The 22648-nt window shown below is 42.3% G+C and overlaps 1 protein-coding gene across 3 annotated transcripts in view; it reads right to left on the reverse strand.

Annotated features, from left to right (window-relative positions):
- The window catches only part of SCML4 (Scm polycomb group protein like 4), a 107768-nt gene extending 96059 nt beyond the window's left edge, over positions 1–11709 (reverse strand). For all 3 annotated transcript variants that reach the window (XM_039237421.1, XM_039237420.1, XM_039237419.1), the window contains exon 1: positions 11505–11709. The gene's annotated coding sequence lies outside the window, so the exon portion shown is untranslated. The remainder of the gene's footprint in view (positions 1–11504) is intronic.
- Between the last annotated feature and the right edge of the window lie 10939 nt (positions 11710–22648).

Here is a 22648-nt window from a genome sequence, read left to right on the forward strand (position 1 = left end):
TTAAGCATCAAATGTAATTCACAATACAACAGAAAGAATGCCATTAACATGTGTTTTGGTGATCAGTTGCTACATTTAAAACTGTTACAGAATATGTGGCTTATCATGTCTCACCATTTTGTGGGTGAGGAATTGGACAGTTATCTCTGATATGTGGCGCATCAGCTGGGGAGGGTGGGATGGAAGGGTTCTCTTCTAAGGAGGTTTCTTCATCCACACATCCAGTAGCTTCATGTTCCCTGCCTCTTTCTCTGCCCCGCATCCCCTCCCAACCCCACACATGTCTTTTTGTCCAGAACCTTCCACAAGGCTTTGGCTCCTAACAGAATGGTGGCCTTGCGGCAATCTCCCTCTTGTGTGCTGGCTCAGGGCTCCAAGAGTGAGCATTCGGAGCCCCAAGTGGAACTGGAAGACTTCTGATGTCAGTCCTGGAACATTACCTCGGCCACATCCTATGAACCAAGAATAGCTCAGAGTCAAGGAGAGGGGAATTAGACCCCACGGTTTCATGGAAGGAGTGTCAAAGAATCTGTGGCCATGTTTATTTCTCTACCCCATTCTTAATGTGCTCAACAAGGAAAAACTTCCCAGACATGGGATTTCCACGTCACAGATAAAAGTGTATATATACTATGTATCCAGAACTTACACAGGAGCCAGGCACACTGGAACGTGGGCATGGGGTTGGCTTTGAAATCAGTTATAGAACTTACTGGATGACCTTGAGACACTTAAACTCATTGCTTAAGTTCACTGAATCTTGGGGTTCTGTCTGTGAAGTGGAATAATGATACAGTCCAGGACTGTTGTGTGGACAACTAGCACAAAGCCTGAATCATCATGGTCCCTCTTTAACTGTTAATGTTTTTAAACAAACCCAGAGAATAGTGAGGACTTTCCAAGGATGTTTTTAAAATACTCTATTTATTATGATAAAACCTATGCATAATGTGAAAGAGAATGAAACATGATAGAAAACACCCTCTCAAGCTTAAAGCTACAGTTTTTAGAGGAAATCCACTACATGCATCTTCTTAGAGTGTTAGAGTTACCCCCAAATTCCTGCCACAATATTTGAGATGTCTTTACTTAGCAATCATGTAAGGAACTGGCAAGACAGCACCACCTTTTTAAACATTTTTTTTATGTTAACTTACTTTTGAGAGAGACAGAGACATAGAGAGAGAGAGAGACAAAGAATCCAAACAATGCGGGGCTCAAACCCACGAACCGCGAGATCATGACCTGAGCCAAAGTCTGATACTTAACCGACTGAGCCACGCAGGCACCCCCGGCATCATCTTTTTAAAACTATAATTAAGCAGGCACTTGGGGAGGTAGGAGAAAGTGGAATTCATGGCAAGTTGGCAACGCTCTGATCCACAGGAGGTCAGCGGAGGTGAAAACACCCCCTGTAGACAGGCATTTTGGGAATGTGCTGGATGTGCTTTTACCTGGCACAGTGTTGGGAGCAGGGTAAGCATTACTGTATATCGGGGGCAAAGACCAGGGATGCTGGGCACACAGAGCTATCCCCCATGATGAAGCGAGGTCTCGCCATATGGTCACATGAGTGAAAACCTTGTTTTTGTGAACCTAGAGCTGACTTCATTTTATGTATAAGCATATGTCTACTTAGCTATAATATATATTTTATTTTCCAGGAACGTAAATAATACCTAAAGCCAGGGAAGACTGTTCTCTATTTTGTTCAGAATTCCAAGAGTTGTTTACCATTTTGGAAAATCGTGTCACCAGCAGCGGGACCAGCTTTGTTACCCGGGTCGCTGATAACACCATTTTAGGCTGCACTGGAGGTAGCAAATGTCAAGCACCTGACCACTTCATATGGTGTTCAGAATGGGACGCCTGCACCGGAAGTAATTATAAGTTACTTTGCCTTTATTCCTCTTTATATTTCAGGTATGGCATGACACTGGTTTTTCTTAGATTATGGGTACGGGTGGGCTGTATCATCTGGGAACTTCACTTTGGGATTGTAAATAGGGCCTTAAAACTATTTGTAATAAAAATGAGGGCTGAGTCTGACAGGACTGAAAGCCTACTGCTTTAAAAGAAGTTTGCTGTGGATCAAAAATGCCTTTCCAAGTGGAAACACCAGGGAATCATTTCCTTTCTGGAACCTGCTGGACCTGGGAGCAGCCCAGCCAGGCTGAGCAGTAGCAGCTGACTCTGAGGCATGAAAGAGCTCTTTCTCTTCAGCCCTCACAGGTGAAAAGACATGGACGCCCCATTAGCTTTTCAAAACTGAAGGAAAGACTCTGCAGACTTCACATGGCCATGTGAGCCTCCATACGTTATTTAACGTAAGCCTCAATTTCCCTCCCTGTGTAATAGCGATCAAAATAGCTCTCCTATTTGGATGCCTGGGTAGCTCAGTCGGTTAAGCATCCAACTTTTGATTTCAGCTCAGGTGGCACAGTTCGTGAGATAGAGTCTGGCTCTGGGCTGACCATGCAGAGCCTGCTTAGGATTCTGCCTCTCCTTCTCTCTCTGCTCCTCCCTTTCTCTCAGTCTCAATATAATAAATAAACACACTTCAAAAATAGCCCTCAGAAATACAAATCAAAACCACACTGAGATACCACCTCATGCTGGTCAGAGTGGCTAAAATGAACAAATCAGGAGACTGTAGGTGCTGGCGAGGATATGGAGAAACGGGCGCTCTCCTACACTGTTGGTCAGAATGTAAACTGGTGCAGCCCCTCTGGAAAACAGTGTGGAGGTTCCTCAGAAAATTAACAATAGAACTCCCCTATGACCCAACAATAGTACTGCTAGGAATTTACCCAAGGGATACAGGAGTGCTGATGCATAGGAACACATGTACCCCACTGTTCATAGCAGCTCTCTCAACAGTAGCCAAATCATGGAAAGAGCCTAAATGTCCACCAACTGATGAATGGACCAAGAAGATGTGGTTTATGTATACAATGGAATACTACATGGCAATGAGAAAGAATGAAATCTGGCCATTTGCAGCAATGTGGATGGAATTCAAGGCCATTATACTAAGTGAAATAAGTCAGGCAGAGAAAGACAGATACCATATGTTTTCACTCATATGTGGAACAGAGAAATTTAACAGAGGACCATAGGGGAGGGGAAGGGGGGAAAATAGTTAAGGAGAGGGAAGGAGGCAAACCATAAGAGACTCTTGAATACTGAGAACAAACTGAAGGTTGATGGGGGTGGGGGAGAGGGGAAAATGGGTGATGAGTATGGAGGAGGGCACTTGTGGGGATGAGCACTGGGTGTTATATGGAAACCAACTTGACAATAAACTATACTGAAAAAAAATACCCCTCATATTAAGTACCCATGTGGTTTAAGTCCGATAACTAAGATAAAGCATGTTTAGTGCTTCTTTAAGCATCCCTGAGCATATGATGCTCAATAAAGGAGAACATGTATTTATTAACACTTGGATAGCACTTTACAGTTTACAAAGCCCTTTTCCATATACTGTTTCCTTCGAACTTGGCATACATTAGCCCATATAGCCTTCCCAACAACTTCTGAAATATTATGTCCTATGATCTAATAAAGTTGGGGTGACACCAAAGTGTGTGCATGCTCTTTCCACAATACGTATGCGCCTCCACCCATGCTGACATTATCATTCCTTGAACCACTTGTTCAACAAATATTTATTGAGCACTTGCCACATTCAAAGCACTGGGCCTCAATATCACCCCCCAGGGAGGAAGGGACCAGAAATATCACCCCCCAGGGAGGAAGGGAGGTGCAGGGCTGCCACTGTACTTGCCCCGGGTCAAAGTGGTAGCCATTAAACTGACTTCTCTCATTCAGGATCCATGCTGTTCCATTTATATTTACTCTATACAGTTCCGAAGACTAAAGTACCCCCTTAGACGAGAAAGTCTGCAAGAGGAAGCTAAGGGAAGTTCTGGAGGGGAAAATGCCCTTGCTAACAATTTAAGTTGTCAACAGTGGAAGAGGGCCAGCCCTTTGAGAATGGAGGCTGTGCTGCATCTTTAGCAAACACTAGGGAAGAGTCTGAGGCTTGGCCCTGCGAGGAAGGGCCTTTACAATCGATTCAGTAAGAATCTAGGAATCACTTCAAGACTACTTCTCAGAGTATAAGTTTTTGCTTTTAACTTGTCCCTTCCAATGTCAGATGTTGTTCCCTCAAGTTCACTATTTCGGTTATATTTTAACCTTCCAGCTTACACAGTGGGGTGAACTGGCTTGAAAATGGTCTGGAAGCACTGAGGGAAGGGAAGAGGGAAAATAGTGTCAGACAGAGAGGGAGGCAAACCATAAGAGATTCTTAAATACAGAGAACAAACTGAGGGTTGATAAGGGGACCGAGGAAGGGGAAATGGGTGATGGGCATTGAGGAGGGCATTTGTTGGGATGAGCACTGGGTATTGTACGTAAGTGATGAATCACAGGAATCTACCCCCAAAACCAAGAGCACATTGTATACACTATACGTTAGCCAATGTGACAATACATTATAATAAATAAATAAATAAATAAATAAATAAATAAGAAGGAAAAAAGAAAAAAAAAAGAAATTGCTCTGGAACTTAAGTGATTCCATGGTCTCAAAGTAAATTCTCCTTATCCTGTTCTAAATCTGTACTCTCAGGGAAGAGGAATTATAACCCTCTGGAAACTGATACACAAGTACACAAACAGAATACAGGAAATCTTGGCCAAAGGAGGCCTTGGCTTTGCTTAACTTTGTCCAGTGTAACTCACACTATCCACTGTTAGAAATCTACAAGGACAAGCCAGGTTTTTGGTCCCATGGAATTTTTTTTCTTCAGGCATGAAAATGTTAAATATAGCCATAAAAACAGTGACCTAACCTGTGCCCAGAAATATATTTTTTATTTCCAGTTTATTCCACATTACTCTGATTGCAAGCCAATTAGTAGAAACTCAGTACTTGACCTTAGCAGAGATTTGGGCTGATTCGGAAACATGTATGAGACAAACTTTTCTGAATGTCTTTTTTCCTTACCCTGCTAACAAAAAATTTCAGTCCCTTTATTTGTGACTGGGTTCATGACAAATGACTTCTAACTGAAAGGGAGGGCAATAGAAATAAAAGACCAATCCTCCATTCCATCGCAGGTCATTGGCTTCCACACATTGTCACACACATCACACCCAACTTGACTTTATAACTTCAGTTCCCTGGAGAGAGTTTATACTTACCTGGTCTCATTAAAACAACGCACAAGTGTACAGCTTTCTCACTGTGGGACCAATTAACCATTTCCATATCAGGCACCAACATAATCACACCATCCAGCTTACCCTCATTATTTATGTCAAGTATTTAATTATGCTACAAACACTCAAAACAAGTGCTATATTTTCATACTGTGGGTAGTGATTTCAGACATTAGAACCAATTGGGGTTTCTCTCCTACCACTGTTTCTATGCTTTCTAATGTGTGCACCAAAATATAAAACGATCTAAAGCTTTCCACTTGAAGCATTTTTACAAATGAACTCTTGAAAGGGATACAATCAAATATGCTTGAACATCTATGGCATCTGAAAGGGATAGTTCCCAACATAAGGGGAAATACACAAGTGACTGTATACTGTACTGACCCCCAAATCTCATGGCAAAGTCCCCCAGCACAGGCAAACAATGGCAACACCATGAACGAATGGCCCACATTTCTCAAAACTGAAAAATGACAGAATCTATTCCTGGAGTGGCATTCTTTACTGATCAATAAGCTCAGTGCCTCACATGACATTTTTGAGTTATTCTCTTTGGGACGAACAGCATATTTTAATAGCTAATTGTTAGATTAAGCCTTGATATCATCGCAATTTCCCAATAGTGAGGTACAAAATCCTAAAGGACTGTGAAGAGAAGTGGTCAGTCTCTTTTTTAAAAAAGGCCATAAAGAATGAGAATAATTCCTAATTCTTTATAATAGTTTAGAAACGGTTCATTTAGAAATGTAACAGTTTAGAAATGGCCCAAAGGAATTGTTTGTTGCATGACCTCCAAGTCCTGTCTCCAAAATGGAAAGCATGAATGCCCCAAAGTTGGCTTTCTCCTTGTGGTTTTCTCTTCAGTACTTCCTTTCCTTGTTCATAGTTGCCTGTCAAACAGGATTAAAATCGTGATGCCAGCCACAGGCCAGCTCAAAGGTTGCATTCAGGGCAGGCCCTCAGATATGGCTGCTGTGATGTTAACATCGGTCTGGTGACAGGGCTCAGGCCCAGCTCTGGACACCAGGGAAAAACAGACTCCTTCGTGTTCGATCCTGGTTTTCTCATCAGAACGATGATGTCCCAGGATGACTTGTGGACAAATGTGAAAAGGGAAAGAGGAAACCTTTCTTTCAATCCAAAAGGAAATGACCCAACAGGTCTATAAGCTGACAACCATATGCTTCTGTTGGCCATTACTGAGTCCCTTCTGAACTGCAGCAGGGGATATAGGAGGGAGAGGGATGGTTAAGTACTCATTGGATGGGGCATGGAATAGGCTCTCTCATTTGGGTTTTATTCCAGTACCTCTTTGTTAAGTGCCATTTTCTGATGGCTGGACAGGGACTCATTCTTTGCCAGCCCAGTGTTGGTTCCCAAGTTTAGTACCCATCCTCTTAAAAGGCTGCGTGTTTCTTCAGGATTACTTTCAAGCCCTATACTTCTGTTTTGAAAGAATAATGGGTTTTGTTCTGTAATGAGACAGCAAAAGAGCAAAGGTTTTTCTTACCAAATATTCAGCTCCCAGAAGTTGAGTCACTATCATGGGGCTAACCAGACAACGTCACCACCTTGCAAAGCACAGCATCGACACTATTTTTCCCTGGCACATCAATTTTCTCATAACGGCCAACTCCACTGTGTTTCTGAAGTGTACACCTTGCAGAGAAAGTAAGGCCACCACTCCTCAGCCCAGCCCCTTCCTCAAAGGGCTGGCATAGCCTGCCTGCAGGACTGTGCAATCATTTTTGAAAATCAGCAATGCTGGGACCAAGTTCCATTTCTCTGATCAATCAATGCAGCTGCTGAAAAAGACCTGCACACTTGTGTCCCTCACAAATACAAATTTAGGTAGAACCCTCCGGAGTTGGCGGGAGACTCAAGAAGAGTTCACATGTCTATGCCGCTCAATTCTCTGTAAAACACAACTGGTCAAAAAGTAACAAGAGCAATTGCAGGGAAGCCTACAATGTGGATCTCAGGATATATTCCCATTACTCCAGGGTGTCACATAGACTCAGTGGAATGATTTTTCAGCTTAATACAAAGTGAGAACTGCCACTGGGTAATAAATTCCTTTCTGTCCTAAAATAGTCGTCCACCAGATGATCATTGCAAGAAGCAAGAGGTGTTTTATCTCCCCAGGTGGTAGCAAAGTGCCTCTTCTGATGGAAAAATGCTGATTTATTCCCAAATGCACAAATCCTGCTTGCTGCTCACCTCCGTCCCACCCTCCTGAAGGCAAGGATGTTCCTGACTGTCAGCACTGCTGGCTGAACTCAGCAGCAAACTTTATCACATCTCATCTCAGCCAGGCTCTTAGCTGAATGAAGTGAGAGTCCACCGATGCTAACATTGGAAGAACCCAGAGGAAGGGGAGAGAGGTCTGACTTCCGGGGGAGTGATTTGCACTCATTACCATTTGCTATCTAGCCACTGTGGCCAAATGGCAGCATCCCTCATCAGGCTGTCCTTGAACATCACTCACCAGTGACTAGCTGGAGTGTGTCTGCGTGTTGTAGTGGGGGTGGGGTCAGTGGGGTTCACTGTGGAGCCAGCTGGTCTGAAATGCCCAATGCTCCTGTACCTCTTCAGATATTAACATGTGTAGGTCAGAATTAGCCAAATTTCAAACGGCCACAAGCATGTCCCAAATGGCCCTCTGCTTGCACCTCCTCTCCTCCAAGTCCCAATCTAAATCTCGGCGTCTGACAAACCGCGGGTGAGAGCTTGCAGGAATACTAGGGAAGGAGCCTTGCCAGAACTGAAATCGAGATGAATACAACAATGAAAAACACTCAGGACCTCGTGGGCTTTTGCAAGCAGAGCACTCGAACCCAGTATGTGCAAACCAACAGATGCAGGATTGGCCACAGCGATTTATAGCGGAGATGCTAGCAAAGATTTATAGCAGAAGTGAGAGTGTTGGTGTTCTTGCAAATGCAGAGGTTTGGGGGAGACAGATAGAAAAGGACAATGAAGAAAGAGAAAGTGACAGATTCCAATGCAACCCAAAAATTCGGAGCCACTCTTACTATCAGACTTTACCATGATTTCGGTGATCCTAATAGTCTTTGAACCACACTGGAAAATATCACAATAGATGTTTGAATTAAAATCTAGTAGATTTGCCAAAAGACCAATTGTTTAAAATTGGCAGCATCCCAGAGAACTTACTAGGCTGCATACTGCCCGGGGCTGAGAGAATTGCTAATTCCAGAGAAAGTTAATTATCACCTTATTGATAAAGGGGTAATTTTTAAAGCTTATGGTGTGGCTTTTGTGACTCATTAATTAAAATTTAGAGTAATTTACTAGACACAGTGGTGGTTTCTGTTACATTATATAGGTACCAAACCATTTGATTTTTTTTTTCTCCCAGGGGCTGTTATGAATCCCCGTCATTTCTCCTCACCTGTCTGCCTTCCAAAGCAACAACAACAACAACAACAACAAAAACATTAAAGACGTGTAAATCTCAAACTAGCCCTTTGGGAGATCGCTGGATTAAGATGCCCAAGGAGGCACTTAAACAAAGCTCCCTCCTAGATAGGTCCAATGTGCCCATCAAAATGAAGAGGCATGTGTGCTCCCACCCAAAGGGACCAATTTTACAAACTTCATCTCCAAAATGTTAGACCGAATGTCATGCCCGTCGGTAGTTAAATGGGAAGAGAGTCACTCCTCCCCTCCTCGCTCTTCTCTCCTTCATCGATCGAGTAAAAGCCTAAGGCTCCGGGAGGCAGAGGAGCGGCACAGACTGAAACGGGAGGTGCTTGGAATCTGAAGCCCCCAGCCCGACAGGACTCGGGCCAGCGTCGCCTCCCGCTTGCTTCAGGGCGCGTGGACTGCGATGGGCACGCCCCGGCTACCTGGCATCTGCGTGATGCCCAGGCTTCGAGGGGAACACACCGGGGAGGAACGACGCCCCGCCGAGCTCAGCAGCCCCCCGCCCCACCCCGGGCCCTCCCGGGAGCGAGTTCTGAGCTTCGGCCCGCCCCCCACCTCTGCCTGGACTCAGCGGTGTCAGAAGGGCGATATGTGGGTTCGATGTATCCTCTGGCCGCCGCAAACTGTCAGCAGATCAGCAAAACACTCGGAAATGGAACTCCCCCAACGTACGAAGGGGTATTCCTCTCTGAGCATTGCTTCTTTTCATTCCAGGGAACTTCAGCAATGTTGCCTTAAATTTGTTGGAAGTTATTTGCGATTCAAAATTGAGATGAAAAATATAAATAAACCGCCCACATTATGAGAGTGGTCTGACGCGATCTGCTTGTGATTTTCGTATCATTTAAAGTTTTAAAAATGTTTAAATTCGATCTTGGTGCTTTGGGGCACCGCTTGAATATTTTATAATAAGCAAACATTACTTAACATTGAAAAAGTCATTACTTCTTTGAATTTCCAGTGTAAAAGTTCTTGCCACGGGACGACAGCCCCGAGGGGTGTCCCAGGGTGGACTTGATTTCTAGCAGCTGGTCTGCGGGCCCTGCCACCCCAGCCCCCAGAAGCCAAGAACCAGAAAGTGAAACTGCTTCTGCTGGTTTCACTTGCCTTGAAAACACACCACCAAAAGCAAATAAAGGACCGAAAGCGATTTACTCTTGTTTCTCTTATTGTTTTATATTCTTTCTATTATTGTTCATTTACTTTTTTTTTTTTTTTTGCAACCCAATAAAAGTAATGTGGGCGACACAAAGAAATTGAAACATGTTGCATACAGAAGAACTGATTTTTCTGGGATTTGCACTTGTAATTCTATAACGCAAGCTGGCTGATAAATTTACCAAAATATTACAGAGACTGTCCACATGCACAATTTAAAGAGCTAAGGAAAACAAGGTTACGTTTTCAAAAATGTGTGTCACACATAGGTTTAAAAGGCAAAGATTCTGGTGCCACCAAACAACTACCCTAAAGCTGAACTTCCATGTTAACATTTTATTTGAGTTTAGATGATCACTACTGTCCTTCTAGGTAATCTTCGCCCAGCTGCTGCTGCTCATATAACCGCCCCCCTCAACCATGTTTTCCGGTTAGTTCTACCAAGCAACATAAAAAATGCCTCACACAAATATTGTACCCCTAGATAGTTTACTTTACCACGCCGTAAATTCCTTCTTAGTTATTTTTATGCTTTCACTTCAAATATTCTATTTAATTTTTTTTAAGTCTTGAGAATAAAAGCACTCTTCAACAATGGTTCCTCTGACTGAAAAGAAAGGAAAACACAAGAGTGTACAACGTCTCGATTCTCAAAAGCCTGGATCACTTTCTCAAGTACCACAGTGTCTGAGACCAACCCAAAGCCACTTTCTCAGAAAGCTCGTGATTGTCTAACCCTCTTGAGTACTGTCATAGAATCCAGAGACAACACCATCGGTCCCCTCTCCAGTATGTTAGAGGTAGTAGAAAGAGCTTTGACTTAACACCTCAACTATCAGTCAAATGACTTACAGCCGATAACCACCCTCGTCCACTGTCTTGTTCTGCTCGGCAAGCAAGCTGCAGAGGTGCCTTCATGCTGTCACATTTTAGTTACACGACACCCCACCTGGGAAGAAGGTGGCTCTGTATTTGAACTTGGGAAAACTGATCCTGACATTCCATAGCCACCTGGTTTTTTCCCAAAAACTAACCAGTACCAGCAACTAGCAGTAAATAGCATTCTCATCTATCTTGATTAAGAAAAACACAGTACAAAGACATGTAAAATATTCCATCTGGGATATAAATAATAAAATTCAATTTCAAAAAGTACTCTTGCATGCTCACAACACATCAATTTTAATAATTAGACTTTAGTAAATATGTTTATCCCAAGACATATAACACTTTTTAAATTAAAAAAAGACAAAAAACAAAAGCAAAGCGAAATCATCATGCAAAAAACAAAACAAAACAAAACAAAAAACCCCCCACAGGTATTTGAGTTCACATTCAGGGGGTGAAAACAACTTTCTATATATTTAAATGCAGTTAAAGAGTAGTGAATGTGTACATACCCCAAATTTATAAACTATATAATTCTATCCTGCATCTTCCTCTCTGAGATCTGGCTAAGAAATCAAACATTTTTGTTTTGAGTAGGAGGAACTGAAGTTTACCTGCTGGCCTCAGTGGTCTTAGGACAGGGCACTCGCGCATGGCCGTAGAGGTAGGCACGCAACCCAGATAAACTGAACCAGGTAACCTGTCGTGCTGACAGGAGAGAGAGAAGGAATCCCGTGCCAACGGCACACCCTCCAGTTGTGCATCTCCCTTACCTACGGCTTGTTCACCAGAGCCCTGATCAGGTTCTTTACCAGGCCGGGAGTGTTGACTCAGAAGACAGATGACTTTCGGTACATGCAAACCGAGTATTACAAAAGCTAATCTTCCACCCGTGTGTTAGTAGCTCACAGTTCGTCTCCAGCAGCCCTGCTCTCCGGCTGCAAACATCTCATTAGACTAATGCATTCAGCACAGGCAGAAAACTCGATTTACCATAGCTACAGCAATGAATTTCCATTACGATGACAGCTTCAACCACATCATGTCCGGAAAACCAGCCAACCACTGGCTTTTAAAGAACACACACATTTTACATGCAGAAAACGAGGCGTGTGTGTGTATGTGTGTGTGTGTGTGTGTGTGTGTGTGTGTGTGTGTTTCGTGTTTCCTTCCTCTTAGCAGCCCAACTAAGAGAAAATGTGCAGTGTAGCTTTTTGCCGACATGAGCTGCAGGGTAATGACACTTCTGCTTCTTTGGTAGTTACATCCTTGTAATAACCTGAATTATGTCACAATTGTCAGAATGGGTGTTTCCAACATTTCGGTTTTCATTACCACTCCTCTGTTGCCATAGAAACCAGACTGTAACATCATCTCTTTGTCCCATTCCTACAGCAGTGTGGGCCAGCACCGGGCTTGTAAGATACTGCTGGTCGAGAGGAGTGGATGTTTGACTCTGGACAAATAAAACAACAACAACAAAAATATTCTAATAACATAACTGTTCAGGAGAGCCTGTGTGTTTGCCAGAAGAATGTTGCCTACTCAGGTGAACACACCACGGGCATACATATTGACTCTACAACCGCATACAACACACGTAGTCAGTGGATGGAGCCCAGACTGGAGCTCCAGATCCGTGTGTAAGTGCAGAAGCATTTCTACACTTGTGAACATGATCAGAACTGAATGGGATAGAATGGTCCTCACATGAAAAAAGGGCTACTATTCATCCTCCATGCCCCATTGTGTTCTCTGTGGCAAATCAATTTATACTGGTAAAGGGACTTTTTCTCCTTTTTTTTTTTTTTTTTGTAAATTGGAGCAAGAGTCCCCATTGTCCAGTTCTTTCAGCCCATTCTGGAGTTATTATTCCAAAGTATTTCCTACAAGATGAAACATCCATTCAACAAATGTGACCACCCGTAGGCTTACCCCTGGGGCTGAGCAACAAGCAAATTTAGCAAATGTTTAGGACTAAACATGAACGAGGGCCAGTTAAAGCTTAGACCACAACTTGGACAGTTACCAAGAGTGACAGAAATGAAATTATAATTTGAGGTTTTTCTGAATATTTATATGCAGTGTTACATTAGAAAGAAATAAGAAGCCTCTCTCCTCAGTTATAAACATAAGAAAAAATTAATTTTTTTAAAGTCAAAGCAGTGTACTTATGGAGCAAGAAATACAGTTGCTACTTTAGTTCATTTAATCATCTAATTTTGTTGTTTTGTTTCGTGTGGGACAGGCAAGTTTGGTCGTTTTTCATTTTGGTCATTTAATAGAAGTTGATTTCATTAAAGGAGGAGGAGGAAAATGGGGGAAGGAAAGAAGAGGAAGAGGAAAGGAAACAGGACCCAATGGATGATTACGACTGCCAGCATCTCTGTCACAGTGGTTGTGTGTATCATGCTCATGACCTCAAGCACAATCCCACAGTATGCTCAGCAAAGGACCTCAAGTAGTCTGGGATGTGAGACCAGCGTTCACTTTAAAATGTTTCTTCAGGTAGATCAAATCAATCTTTCTTAAATAATCAAAAATATTTCTCAAATGTGGTGAAAGAAAGAAAGAAAGAAAAAGAAAGAAAGAAAAGAAAGAAAGAAAAGAAAGAAAAGAAAGAAAGAAAGAAAGAAAGAAAGAAAGAAAGAAAGAAAGAAAGAAAGAAAGAAATAGGAATGGAGGGAGAAAGGAAGGGGGAAGGGGGGAAGGAAGGAATGAGGGAAGGAAGGGAGGGAAGGAGGGAGGGAAGAGCTTCACAGAATCTGCCCAAAAGAAAGGAGCTTCCAGTTTTCCCATTCAGCTCTGCGTGAGTCAGTGAGTCCAAGCCTTGAAGTCCACTCTTCCTCACCTCCTCACAAATGTGCTATTGTGACCTGTCCTTAAGCCGAGTGTGCCTGGGATGCAGGCATGGGCATCATAGGTCAAGTGCACAGTGAGACTTAAAACTGAAGTTAACTATAAAGATGGCTTACTTAAGGAATGATCAATTGATAGATCAATTGATGCATCAATCGATAGATATCCACTGGAATTTCTTTTTTTATGCACCAGAAGTATAGGCCTTAAGAAATTAAATCCATGTTTTTAAAAATTCTAAACGTTTTTCATTCCAAGAAAAAATTAAGTCAAGCATGTAAGAGAAAAGAAATTTGGTGGACTGACTGGCTGCATGCAAGCTAAGGAATATGTTAAGCAGAAAAGGGGCCCTTCCCAGCTAACATCCCTCTCAGTCTTGTACACCCCTGGGCTGCAATCAGGATGCTTAGGTTGTGCCACGTTGTTAATTTTCTTTGGCACTGTAGTTACATTTCTGTCTCAGACCACAGGCAGCACGCTCCACTCTTTCCACACAAATGCTACTGGGTTGGCGGTTAGCAAGAGGCGGCCAGAGGAAGCAGGTTAATTTGGGGGTATCCCAGATGCAAAGCTACTCAGAGTAGTATCCCTTTGAAGAGTCATCCCTGTCAGCAGCTGGTAGTAAAGAGCTGTGGCTCCAACAAGCAGCAGGTGTCCCGCCTTCATCTGGGACAGGGGAGTGAGTGCGATTGCAAAAACAACCCATATAATCAACATATTAACTAACACTTACTAGCGAAGTACTAAGTCAGAGCCCTTTTCAAGTGTTTCCTCACTTATCACAACCCTATGAAGTAAGTATTATGAGGACCATCCCCATTTTACAGACAAGGAAACCGAAACAGGGATGCTAATAATTTGCCCAAGGTACAACAGCTCAGAAATGCTGGATACAGGATTGACCCAGCCAGTCTGTGCCTAAAGGCAAATAATTAATCATCTGGCCATGTGGCCTCCTGGCACTGCCCCTTCACCCTGCTCTGACATTAACCCAAAGACATACATCAAATCACTGTCCTTAAATAGTATGGGGGATGGGGGTAGAGCCCTAGATCCTCTTTGGGGTCCCTTACGGTTCTGACATTCTACAGTCTGATGAATTGCTTTATCTGCAGGGCTGGAACAGACCAATGCTTTGGGGTGGAAAACTCAGTTGTAGTTGTGGCTATGGCCGTGACTGCTAAGGAACAAAATACACCCTCTCTCTCAATAGAGTAAGACCTGGTGAACCAGTGCTTTGGAATGCCAACTTGGGGTGGAATTGGTGGGAGAGAGCATGGAGAAAGAACAGGAAAGTGTTAAGGCTGAGATTCCATTCCTGAGGTAGCAAAGGGAGACCTGTCCCCCATACTCCAGTGACCACAAGACTTTGCTTCCCATCATTCAACACAGACATTTCCTTAAGTGTTTGAAAGTTTGAGAAGCTTCAGGTTATGGAAGTATGAGGCTTTTGTCACCATTTTGCCAAAATGGACATCGAGGCAGCAAAGGATTTACCTGAGTAGTCAGACACGAGTGGCAGGACAGAAAGCACATGCCAGTCCCCATGGCTCCTCCAACCCAAGTGTTTTTCAACCTGAAGCCCTGCCTTCCATGGGGCCAGATTTTCTTTCAAACAATGCAAGCAGGGATCTTTTGAAATTAAAAACAAAACTGTTCTTTTTTAGTGAAGGTAAGCAGGAAACAACCTCAATGTTCAATAAAAAGAGATTACTTAATGGGGTGCCTGACTGGCTCAGTCCATAAAGCGTGTGATTCTTGATCTCAGGGTTATGAGTTTGAGCCTCACATTGGGTGTAAAGATTACTTAAAAATAAAATCTTAAAAGAAGAGAGAGAGAGAGTTTACTTAAGTAAGTGTATCATGTGTCCACGCTATAGATTATACAATGTACTACCAAAAAGGGTGTCATAGAAGACCATGTAATGACATGAAAAAATGCTCTCAATATGAAGTTGCTAAAAAAAATTGCAGGTTACAGAATAATATGTAGAATCTTGTTTTGAAAAAATAATTTGCAAAATGCTGGAGATATGTTAATAATAATGATCTCTTGGTAATAAGATTATGAGTATTGTGTATCTTCTTGATCTTTCTTTTTTATATTTTCTACAAAAGAGGACCTACTTTTTGATGACAATAAAAAGTTATGTGAATTAACTGGTAACAGCATTTTTCCTATCACATCAACAAACATATTTGCTTATAATTCTCATAAATCTTAAGTCTCAAATTCCTTTTTTAATCAATGAAATAAAAATAAAACATCTGCCTGGTGATTGTAGGCCACATTCAGCCATGGCCTTAGCCCGTGCTTCGAGCACAGAATCTGCCCCCAACTCACTCAAGCTGTCTTTGCGGTCCTCCACTCTGGGCTTCCCCACCTCCTAACACCTTCAAGCCATGCTAGGTACTTAGCACATCCACAATAAAATCAGAGACAGACTCCCTATCCTTCCCCACCCAAGGGGTCTCACAGTCTGTGGGGTCCTCTCCACGCTGGTAATAGTCTTATTCAAGTAAAGCCACGTGCTAAAGACACCAGAGGTGAGGGTGGGGAGGAGGGAGGTGATGGAATAAAGTGAAAATCACTCCTGTCCAAGGAAAGAGTGACTCATTCAAGTTCTCCTGGGCCTAAAACATGGTTCCTTTCAGGTGGGGCCTCCTTCTCTTTGTGGCTCTGGGCCTGTGCCTCTGGCTGATATTCAGGGATTGACTTAGTGGAAATATTTGTCTCAAAGTCTGGCAGTTTGGGTAGTAGCAAGCCGAGAGACCCTCATCCCAGGGCCAGGGTCTGTTAACAGGGGTGGTTTGGTAAGGGCATGTGTTGACAGCCAGGAGAGTTTAGGGGGACTACAGCAGAGGCTTTTTCTTTGGTCACTAGGCCGTAAATTCCAAGATGGCAGAGGACCAGTCTTGTACTCCACTGTAACACATGTCTGGTCTACAGTAGGAAGTCAACAAATAATTATTGCTGATGAATAAAAGAAACTAGGGGTTAAAGACGGTGACCTAATCTTAAGCAATATTAGTATAAGCTTTTAGAAACTATTCCTTTTTCCCGGTAAAAGTGATTGACTTTGGATGTCTGTCATCAAAAATAAAAAATAAAAAACAAAAATTCCTAACCTGTTTAAATTGAAAGGATGATGTCTATTTCCAATCTTCTTCCTCCTTTATACTTTTAAAATGTTATCTCCTTTAGACCACTTCTACTTTGAGCCTTTTTGTTTGAAACTAATCAACTTTTAGTTGGTCCAAGGGTTGTGGACCATCGTTAAGCTGAAACTAATCAACTTTTATTCAACATTTCATACATGTGATCTCCAAGCACCTTTGGCTATTTGCTAGGTTTCCCTTTCCTCCTAAAATATTTCTCCTTGCTAAATATGAGAAACCAATCTTGTGATGCTGAGAAACTCCTAGGTTTGGAGAAAGTAAGCCCAGACAGATTATTTGTGCACTCTAAAGAGACTGAAAAGGGGCACCTGGGTGGCTCAGTTGCTTAAGCATTGTGTCATGATTCAGCTGGGGTCATGATCTCATGTTCGTGGGTCTGAGCTGGCTTAAAAATAAAGATCAGTCATTGGCAGAGTGTCCAGTGAGCTTTAGGTGAGGCTGATCCAACAATTCAGTGATATCACCAAAGAAATGGTCTGAATTATCCTACACTTGGCCTCCCTCATGGTCACAGTATGGCTGCCAGTTGCTTTCAGGCTGCTATTCTTTCCTATTGACATCCAACATGAGGGAGAGCCTTTTCAGGTGCCATCCACAGAAGAGCTACTAAGTTTTTTTTCCTGGAGTCTTCTGCCAACATCTCTCTCATCTCATTGCCTGGAAGTGGACTATGCCCCATCCTGGAACCAACCAGTGCCACCAGGTTATGCTGATTGGCTTGAGTCCCCCTTTGGAAGGAGAGGAGTTCTGCCAGGGGAGGGGTGGAAGCCTGAATAATTGCAATACTCTTAGCAAAAAGGAAGAGAAATGGATGCTAAAAGATCAAAATCAGCAAGAAGCTACTCACTAGTAAAAGATGGGGAGGGGAGATCTGGAAGAAGAAAAGAGTGCGGGGGTAGGGAGATGGTAGGATGTTGTGCATCGTGACTGTGACCCACACCCCATAGCGCTCGCAGACACCGATCTTTAGGAAAGACCACAGAAATTGTGAAGTGCTTGATGTGGTTGAATGTCTTGTAGAAACTGGTGAAGACGCTGAGTTTTGCATTGTGGGTTGATGCAGGTGAAACCAAGATAGTTCACGAGAAGCCAGGGGGCAAGACCTAAGGGATTTAGAAAGTGTCAAGCCTAGGGGAGTAGGTAGCTATACCAGGAGGACTCTGGGCTTTCCCAGGATGTGAAACTCAGGAATTTAAAGGGTAGAAAGGCAGCCAGCTGACAAAGGGGCTAGAGTCATGTAAGTTGAGCGTGTATTTAGCTGTATTGTGTCCTTTAATAAAGGAGAGGGATCTTCTGGAGAGGAAGACTTGACTGGAATTGGTACTCTCCAGATGAGTTATTTAAGAGAATACTGGGATTGCTTCAATTTGACTGTGCAGTCTGTCCCTCAGCTGCATGTGCGTGCACATCTGTATGTGTGTGTGTTGGGGGCGGGGGGAGTATGTGTGTGTTGTTTTGTGGGAGTTAAGAGCCAGGACCTGCCTGCAGGGAAGGGTCAGTTCTGGACTCTTGAACCATGAAGGGCTGTAGGCAAACCTTGGGAAAATGGCCAGGGAGAAACTAAAGGAGCTGGTGGGCCAGCACCACACATCTTGGGGCTCAAAGGACACTGTGGGGACTCAGGGATTGCCTGTTTTTGGTAGCAATGGGACATGACAGCACAATCTAAAAATGGGCCCTTTACTGACCTTCCAGTGATGAAGACCACAAATGATCGCTTTGGACCAAGAACAAATCTCTCTGTAGAAAGATGCCCCATTTTCCCAGATTGTAGGAAGGGTAGAGTCCATATACAAACACTAAAGGAGATAGAAATAGCAAAAAGTAAAACGAAAAGAAACTTTAACAAAAAGTATACAAGTTTTATGTGAAGCTCAGAGCAGGGATTCTGGCTTGACCATGTCTATGACCGTGGTCAAGAAACTCAAATACCAGGGGTGGTAAAAGAAACATGATGTCAGGTCTGGCTCATTCTTAATTCTTCCCCAGTGTCCTCTAAGGCTTAGTTCAGGACTGCTTGAAGATGGACAAATCATCACAGGGTAGTTGGTAGGAGTGATTCATTCCAGAATAATTGTGAAGAGAAATTCCAGAGTGATGGATACCAATAGACCTGGTGAATTGCCCATCCTACAGGAATGTCTCCAAAGGAAAAAATAAAACTGGGAGGTAAGGTAATGCTTGAACATAATGAAAGCATTACAGTACTGGTGGACAATGTGGGGATATATTTTTGAAAGGTGCTTGGAAAACCAAGTGAACAAATAAAAAGAAAGTGAGAATTAGTAACTCAGAGAGAAAGAGAGAACCATAGTACACTATATAGCTCAATTCTAAATAATACACACATTTTCAAAATAATATCACTAAGTATTGATTTCACTAAAAATTATGCTCTAACTTTATTGGGAGGTTGGGGGGGGGTGGGAAAGGTGAGATGAGGTTTTCAACAAAATCCACATCTTCCAAAGTAAGAAATCAATAGATTGTGTCTAAAACAAAACAAAAAAAAAAAAATCAAGAAATGGCAGTATATATAAGGCAATTACAAATTCAGAGGCAAATATCAGAAGCAGCAGCTAAAACCATGGTTGTCATTACAGAGTGGGGATGGGGAACAGCAAATAATTATTTTTGATACAAATTTTATAGAATTATTTCCCTTTTTAATCTTTCTCAATAGATACATACATATGTACATACATGATTTTGATTGTAAAAAGCATTAAATAAAAAATTTTAAGCATGCTCATTAAAATGAAAAAACAACAACAACAACAACAACAACAACATTGATCCTCTACCCCTCAGAGTGGGACAATTCACAAAAACTAGGAGCATGATATTTTTTCACCTAAGGAGAGTTGTCATTATTTAAAACATTTAATAAAATTCAATTCAAATAAAATTTTTTTAAATTTTAAATTAAAATAAAAATTGTAAACACAATTTCTAAACATTTAAACCTAACTTTATGGCTTTTTTACTCACAATAAAAATGTCATGTCAGTACATTCTTTATGAAGATACTTGACCATTGCTCTCTAGTCAAATATTGGCCTTTTCTCTTGGAGACATCCACTGAACAGTGTAGTGCCTATAACAGTGCCTGCCAGATGGTAGGCACTCCATAAATGTTTATTAAGTGATAAATGAATGAATGAGAAACACTAATTTGTAGCACACCTGTGAATATCTAGTATCCTAGCTTGAACTCTGAATGAGTGGGAGAGAGAGCCTTGAGAGCAGAAGCTGGGTCAGATGATCACTGGGTTCTGATCTGAGACAAATAACGCGAGCCACCAAATGCCAAGCACACACTTTATCATAAGCAGGGATTTTATAACAAATATGGCACTTTTGAGTTACCTCATATATCAGATGCTCACAAAAGCTTGACTTCTGAATGTCCTTCTCCTAAAGTATACGTGAAATGACAGAGAATCTTTACTCATCTATTCATTTAACACAAGTGTAATGAATGCCTTCCAAGTGTCAGGCACTATTCTAGGCTCAGCTTAAGAAAAAGACTAAGGAACCAAGATGGCAGAACAGCATGGAAGTTTTTCTTTGCATCTCACATCCATGAAATACAGCCAGATCAACACTAAACCATCCTGCACACCTAGAAAACTGATTGGAGGATTAACACAACAATCTGCACAACCCAAACCACAGAACTCAGCAGGTACACGGTGCAGAGAGGTGAACTGGGAGAGAGAGAAGCCATGTTGGGCAGGGCGCGGTTTTTGCTGGTGGAGAGAGGACAGAGACAGGGGGAGAGTATGGGAAAAGCACCTCCCAACAAAAAGCAGCTGGAGAGAAAGTAGAAAAGTGGAAAGAGCTGCAGAGACTGAACTAAAAAGGGAGAAAGGAGAGGATTTAAATTCCATTCAGACTCTATAAACAGGGGGAGCACAGAGTCTGAGACTCTGCAGCTGGGTACCTGGTGGTGCTCTGGTGCGTAGGGTGAATCCCCAGTAGAGTGGGGTCCAGGGGGTCCCTAGGCAACATGAGGAAAGGTAGCTCCCCTGCTAGGAGAACATTTGGTAGAGGCTGTGCAGCCCCTCATGGGCAAAGGTCCCAGCAGACCCTGGAGAACAACCACATTCACTGGTGCTAGAATAAGGATGTTATGGGGAGGCCTGGCACCAGATGTGTGTTGTGATTTTCCATAATCCCTGAAACGCTGCTGCTACGTGATCATATAAACTTTTTCTGGAGATGGGCTGGCACCGAGCCACAGTCTCTGGGCATCGGCAGCAGCACAGTCCCACAAATGATCCTGTGTGCGACCAACACCTGGCCATTGCTCAGTGAGACCCTCCCTCACGAGGTCTGAGCAGGTCAAAGCCGCAGTTCCTCAGAAGTGAGAGGTTGAGAAACACAGCTGCATCTCAGATAAAACTCAGGAGGAATGCGCCGCCTCACAACCTGATGGCTTGGTCATGGACAGTGTAAAAGTGGGGAGTGGACAGAAGCAGGAGGCAAAAGACTGGCGAGTGATTACTGGTTGGGGAGAACAGAGTTCCGATACTAGAGACTGGGTAGCTGGATGACACCATTTTCACCCCTCCCGCGCATGCACATACACACCTACATGTGTCACAACAATCCACCCCAGTAAACTAAGCAGCACCATCTAGTGGAGAACAGAGCCATTACACTAAGTCCTGCCCAACTGGGTCAATCTCACTCTTCAGGAATACCACGAGTCTCTCTGCCTTCTTAATTTACAAAGTGCTTAATAGTTTGACTTCTAAGGGAAAACAATATACTATCAATCGTATGTCAGTCTGTTTGCAGGTCCATCTATTCAATTTTTTTTCCATTTATTTTATTTTTCTTGAATACAGAAAGAGAAGAAAATTATTCTTATTTTTAATTTTTATTAAACATATTTTTCTTTAATTTTTTCTACTATATTTTTTACTTTTTTGTAAAATTTTCAAATTCTATTTTACTTCCATCATTTCATTTTATTCTATTTCATTGTATTCATCTTTTCAAATTTTCAAACATTTCCCTTTTATTCCCCTTTCTTCTCTAATCTCTCAAGCTCCTTTCAACAACCAGACCAAAACACACCTATGATCTAGCATCATTTATTTGAATTTTGTGTGTATGTGTTGTTTTGAATTTTTGAATTTTATTTTTTTACCTTATGAATTCCTTTTCTTCCTTCAAAATGATGAAATGAAGGAATTCACTCCAAAAGAAAGAGCAGGAAGAAACGACAGCCAGGGACTTAATCAACACAGATACAAGCAAGACGTCTGAACCAGAATTTAGAATCACAATAATAAGAATACTAGCTTGGGTTGAAAATATATTAGAATCCTTTTCTGAGGAGGTAAAAGAAGTAAAAGCTAGTCACGATGAAATTTAAAATGCTATAACTGAGCTGCAATCTTGAGTGAATGCCACGGAGGCAAGGACGGATAAGGCAGAGCAGTGAATTAGCACTATAGAGGACAAACTTATGGAGAATAATGAAGCAGGAAAAAAAAAAAAAGGAGAGTAAGACAAATGAGCACGATTTAAGAACTAAAGAAAGCAGTGACTCCTTAAAAAGGTACAACATCAGAATCACAGGAGTCCCAGATGATGAAGAGAGAGAAAAGAGGATAGAAGGGTCATTTATGTGAGCAAATCATAGCAGAAAACTTTCCTAACCTGGGGAAAGACACAGACATCAAAATCCAGGAAGCACAGAGAACTCCCATTAGATTCAACAAAAAACCAAGAATCAACAACACATATTATAGTCAAATTCATAAAATACTCAGACAAGGAAAGAATCATGAAAGCAGCAAGGGAAAAAAAGTCCTTAACCTACAAGAGAAGACAGATCAGGTTTGCAACAGACCTATCCACA

Source organism: Hyaena hyaena, unplaced genomic scaffold, assembly GCF_003009895.1.
Source record: "Hyaena hyaena isolate Hyena2069 unplaced genomic scaffold, ASM300989v1 scaffold_123, whole genome shotgun sequence".
NCBI lineage: Eukaryota > Metazoa > Chordata > Mammalia > Carnivora > Hyaenidae > Hyaena > Hyaena hyaena.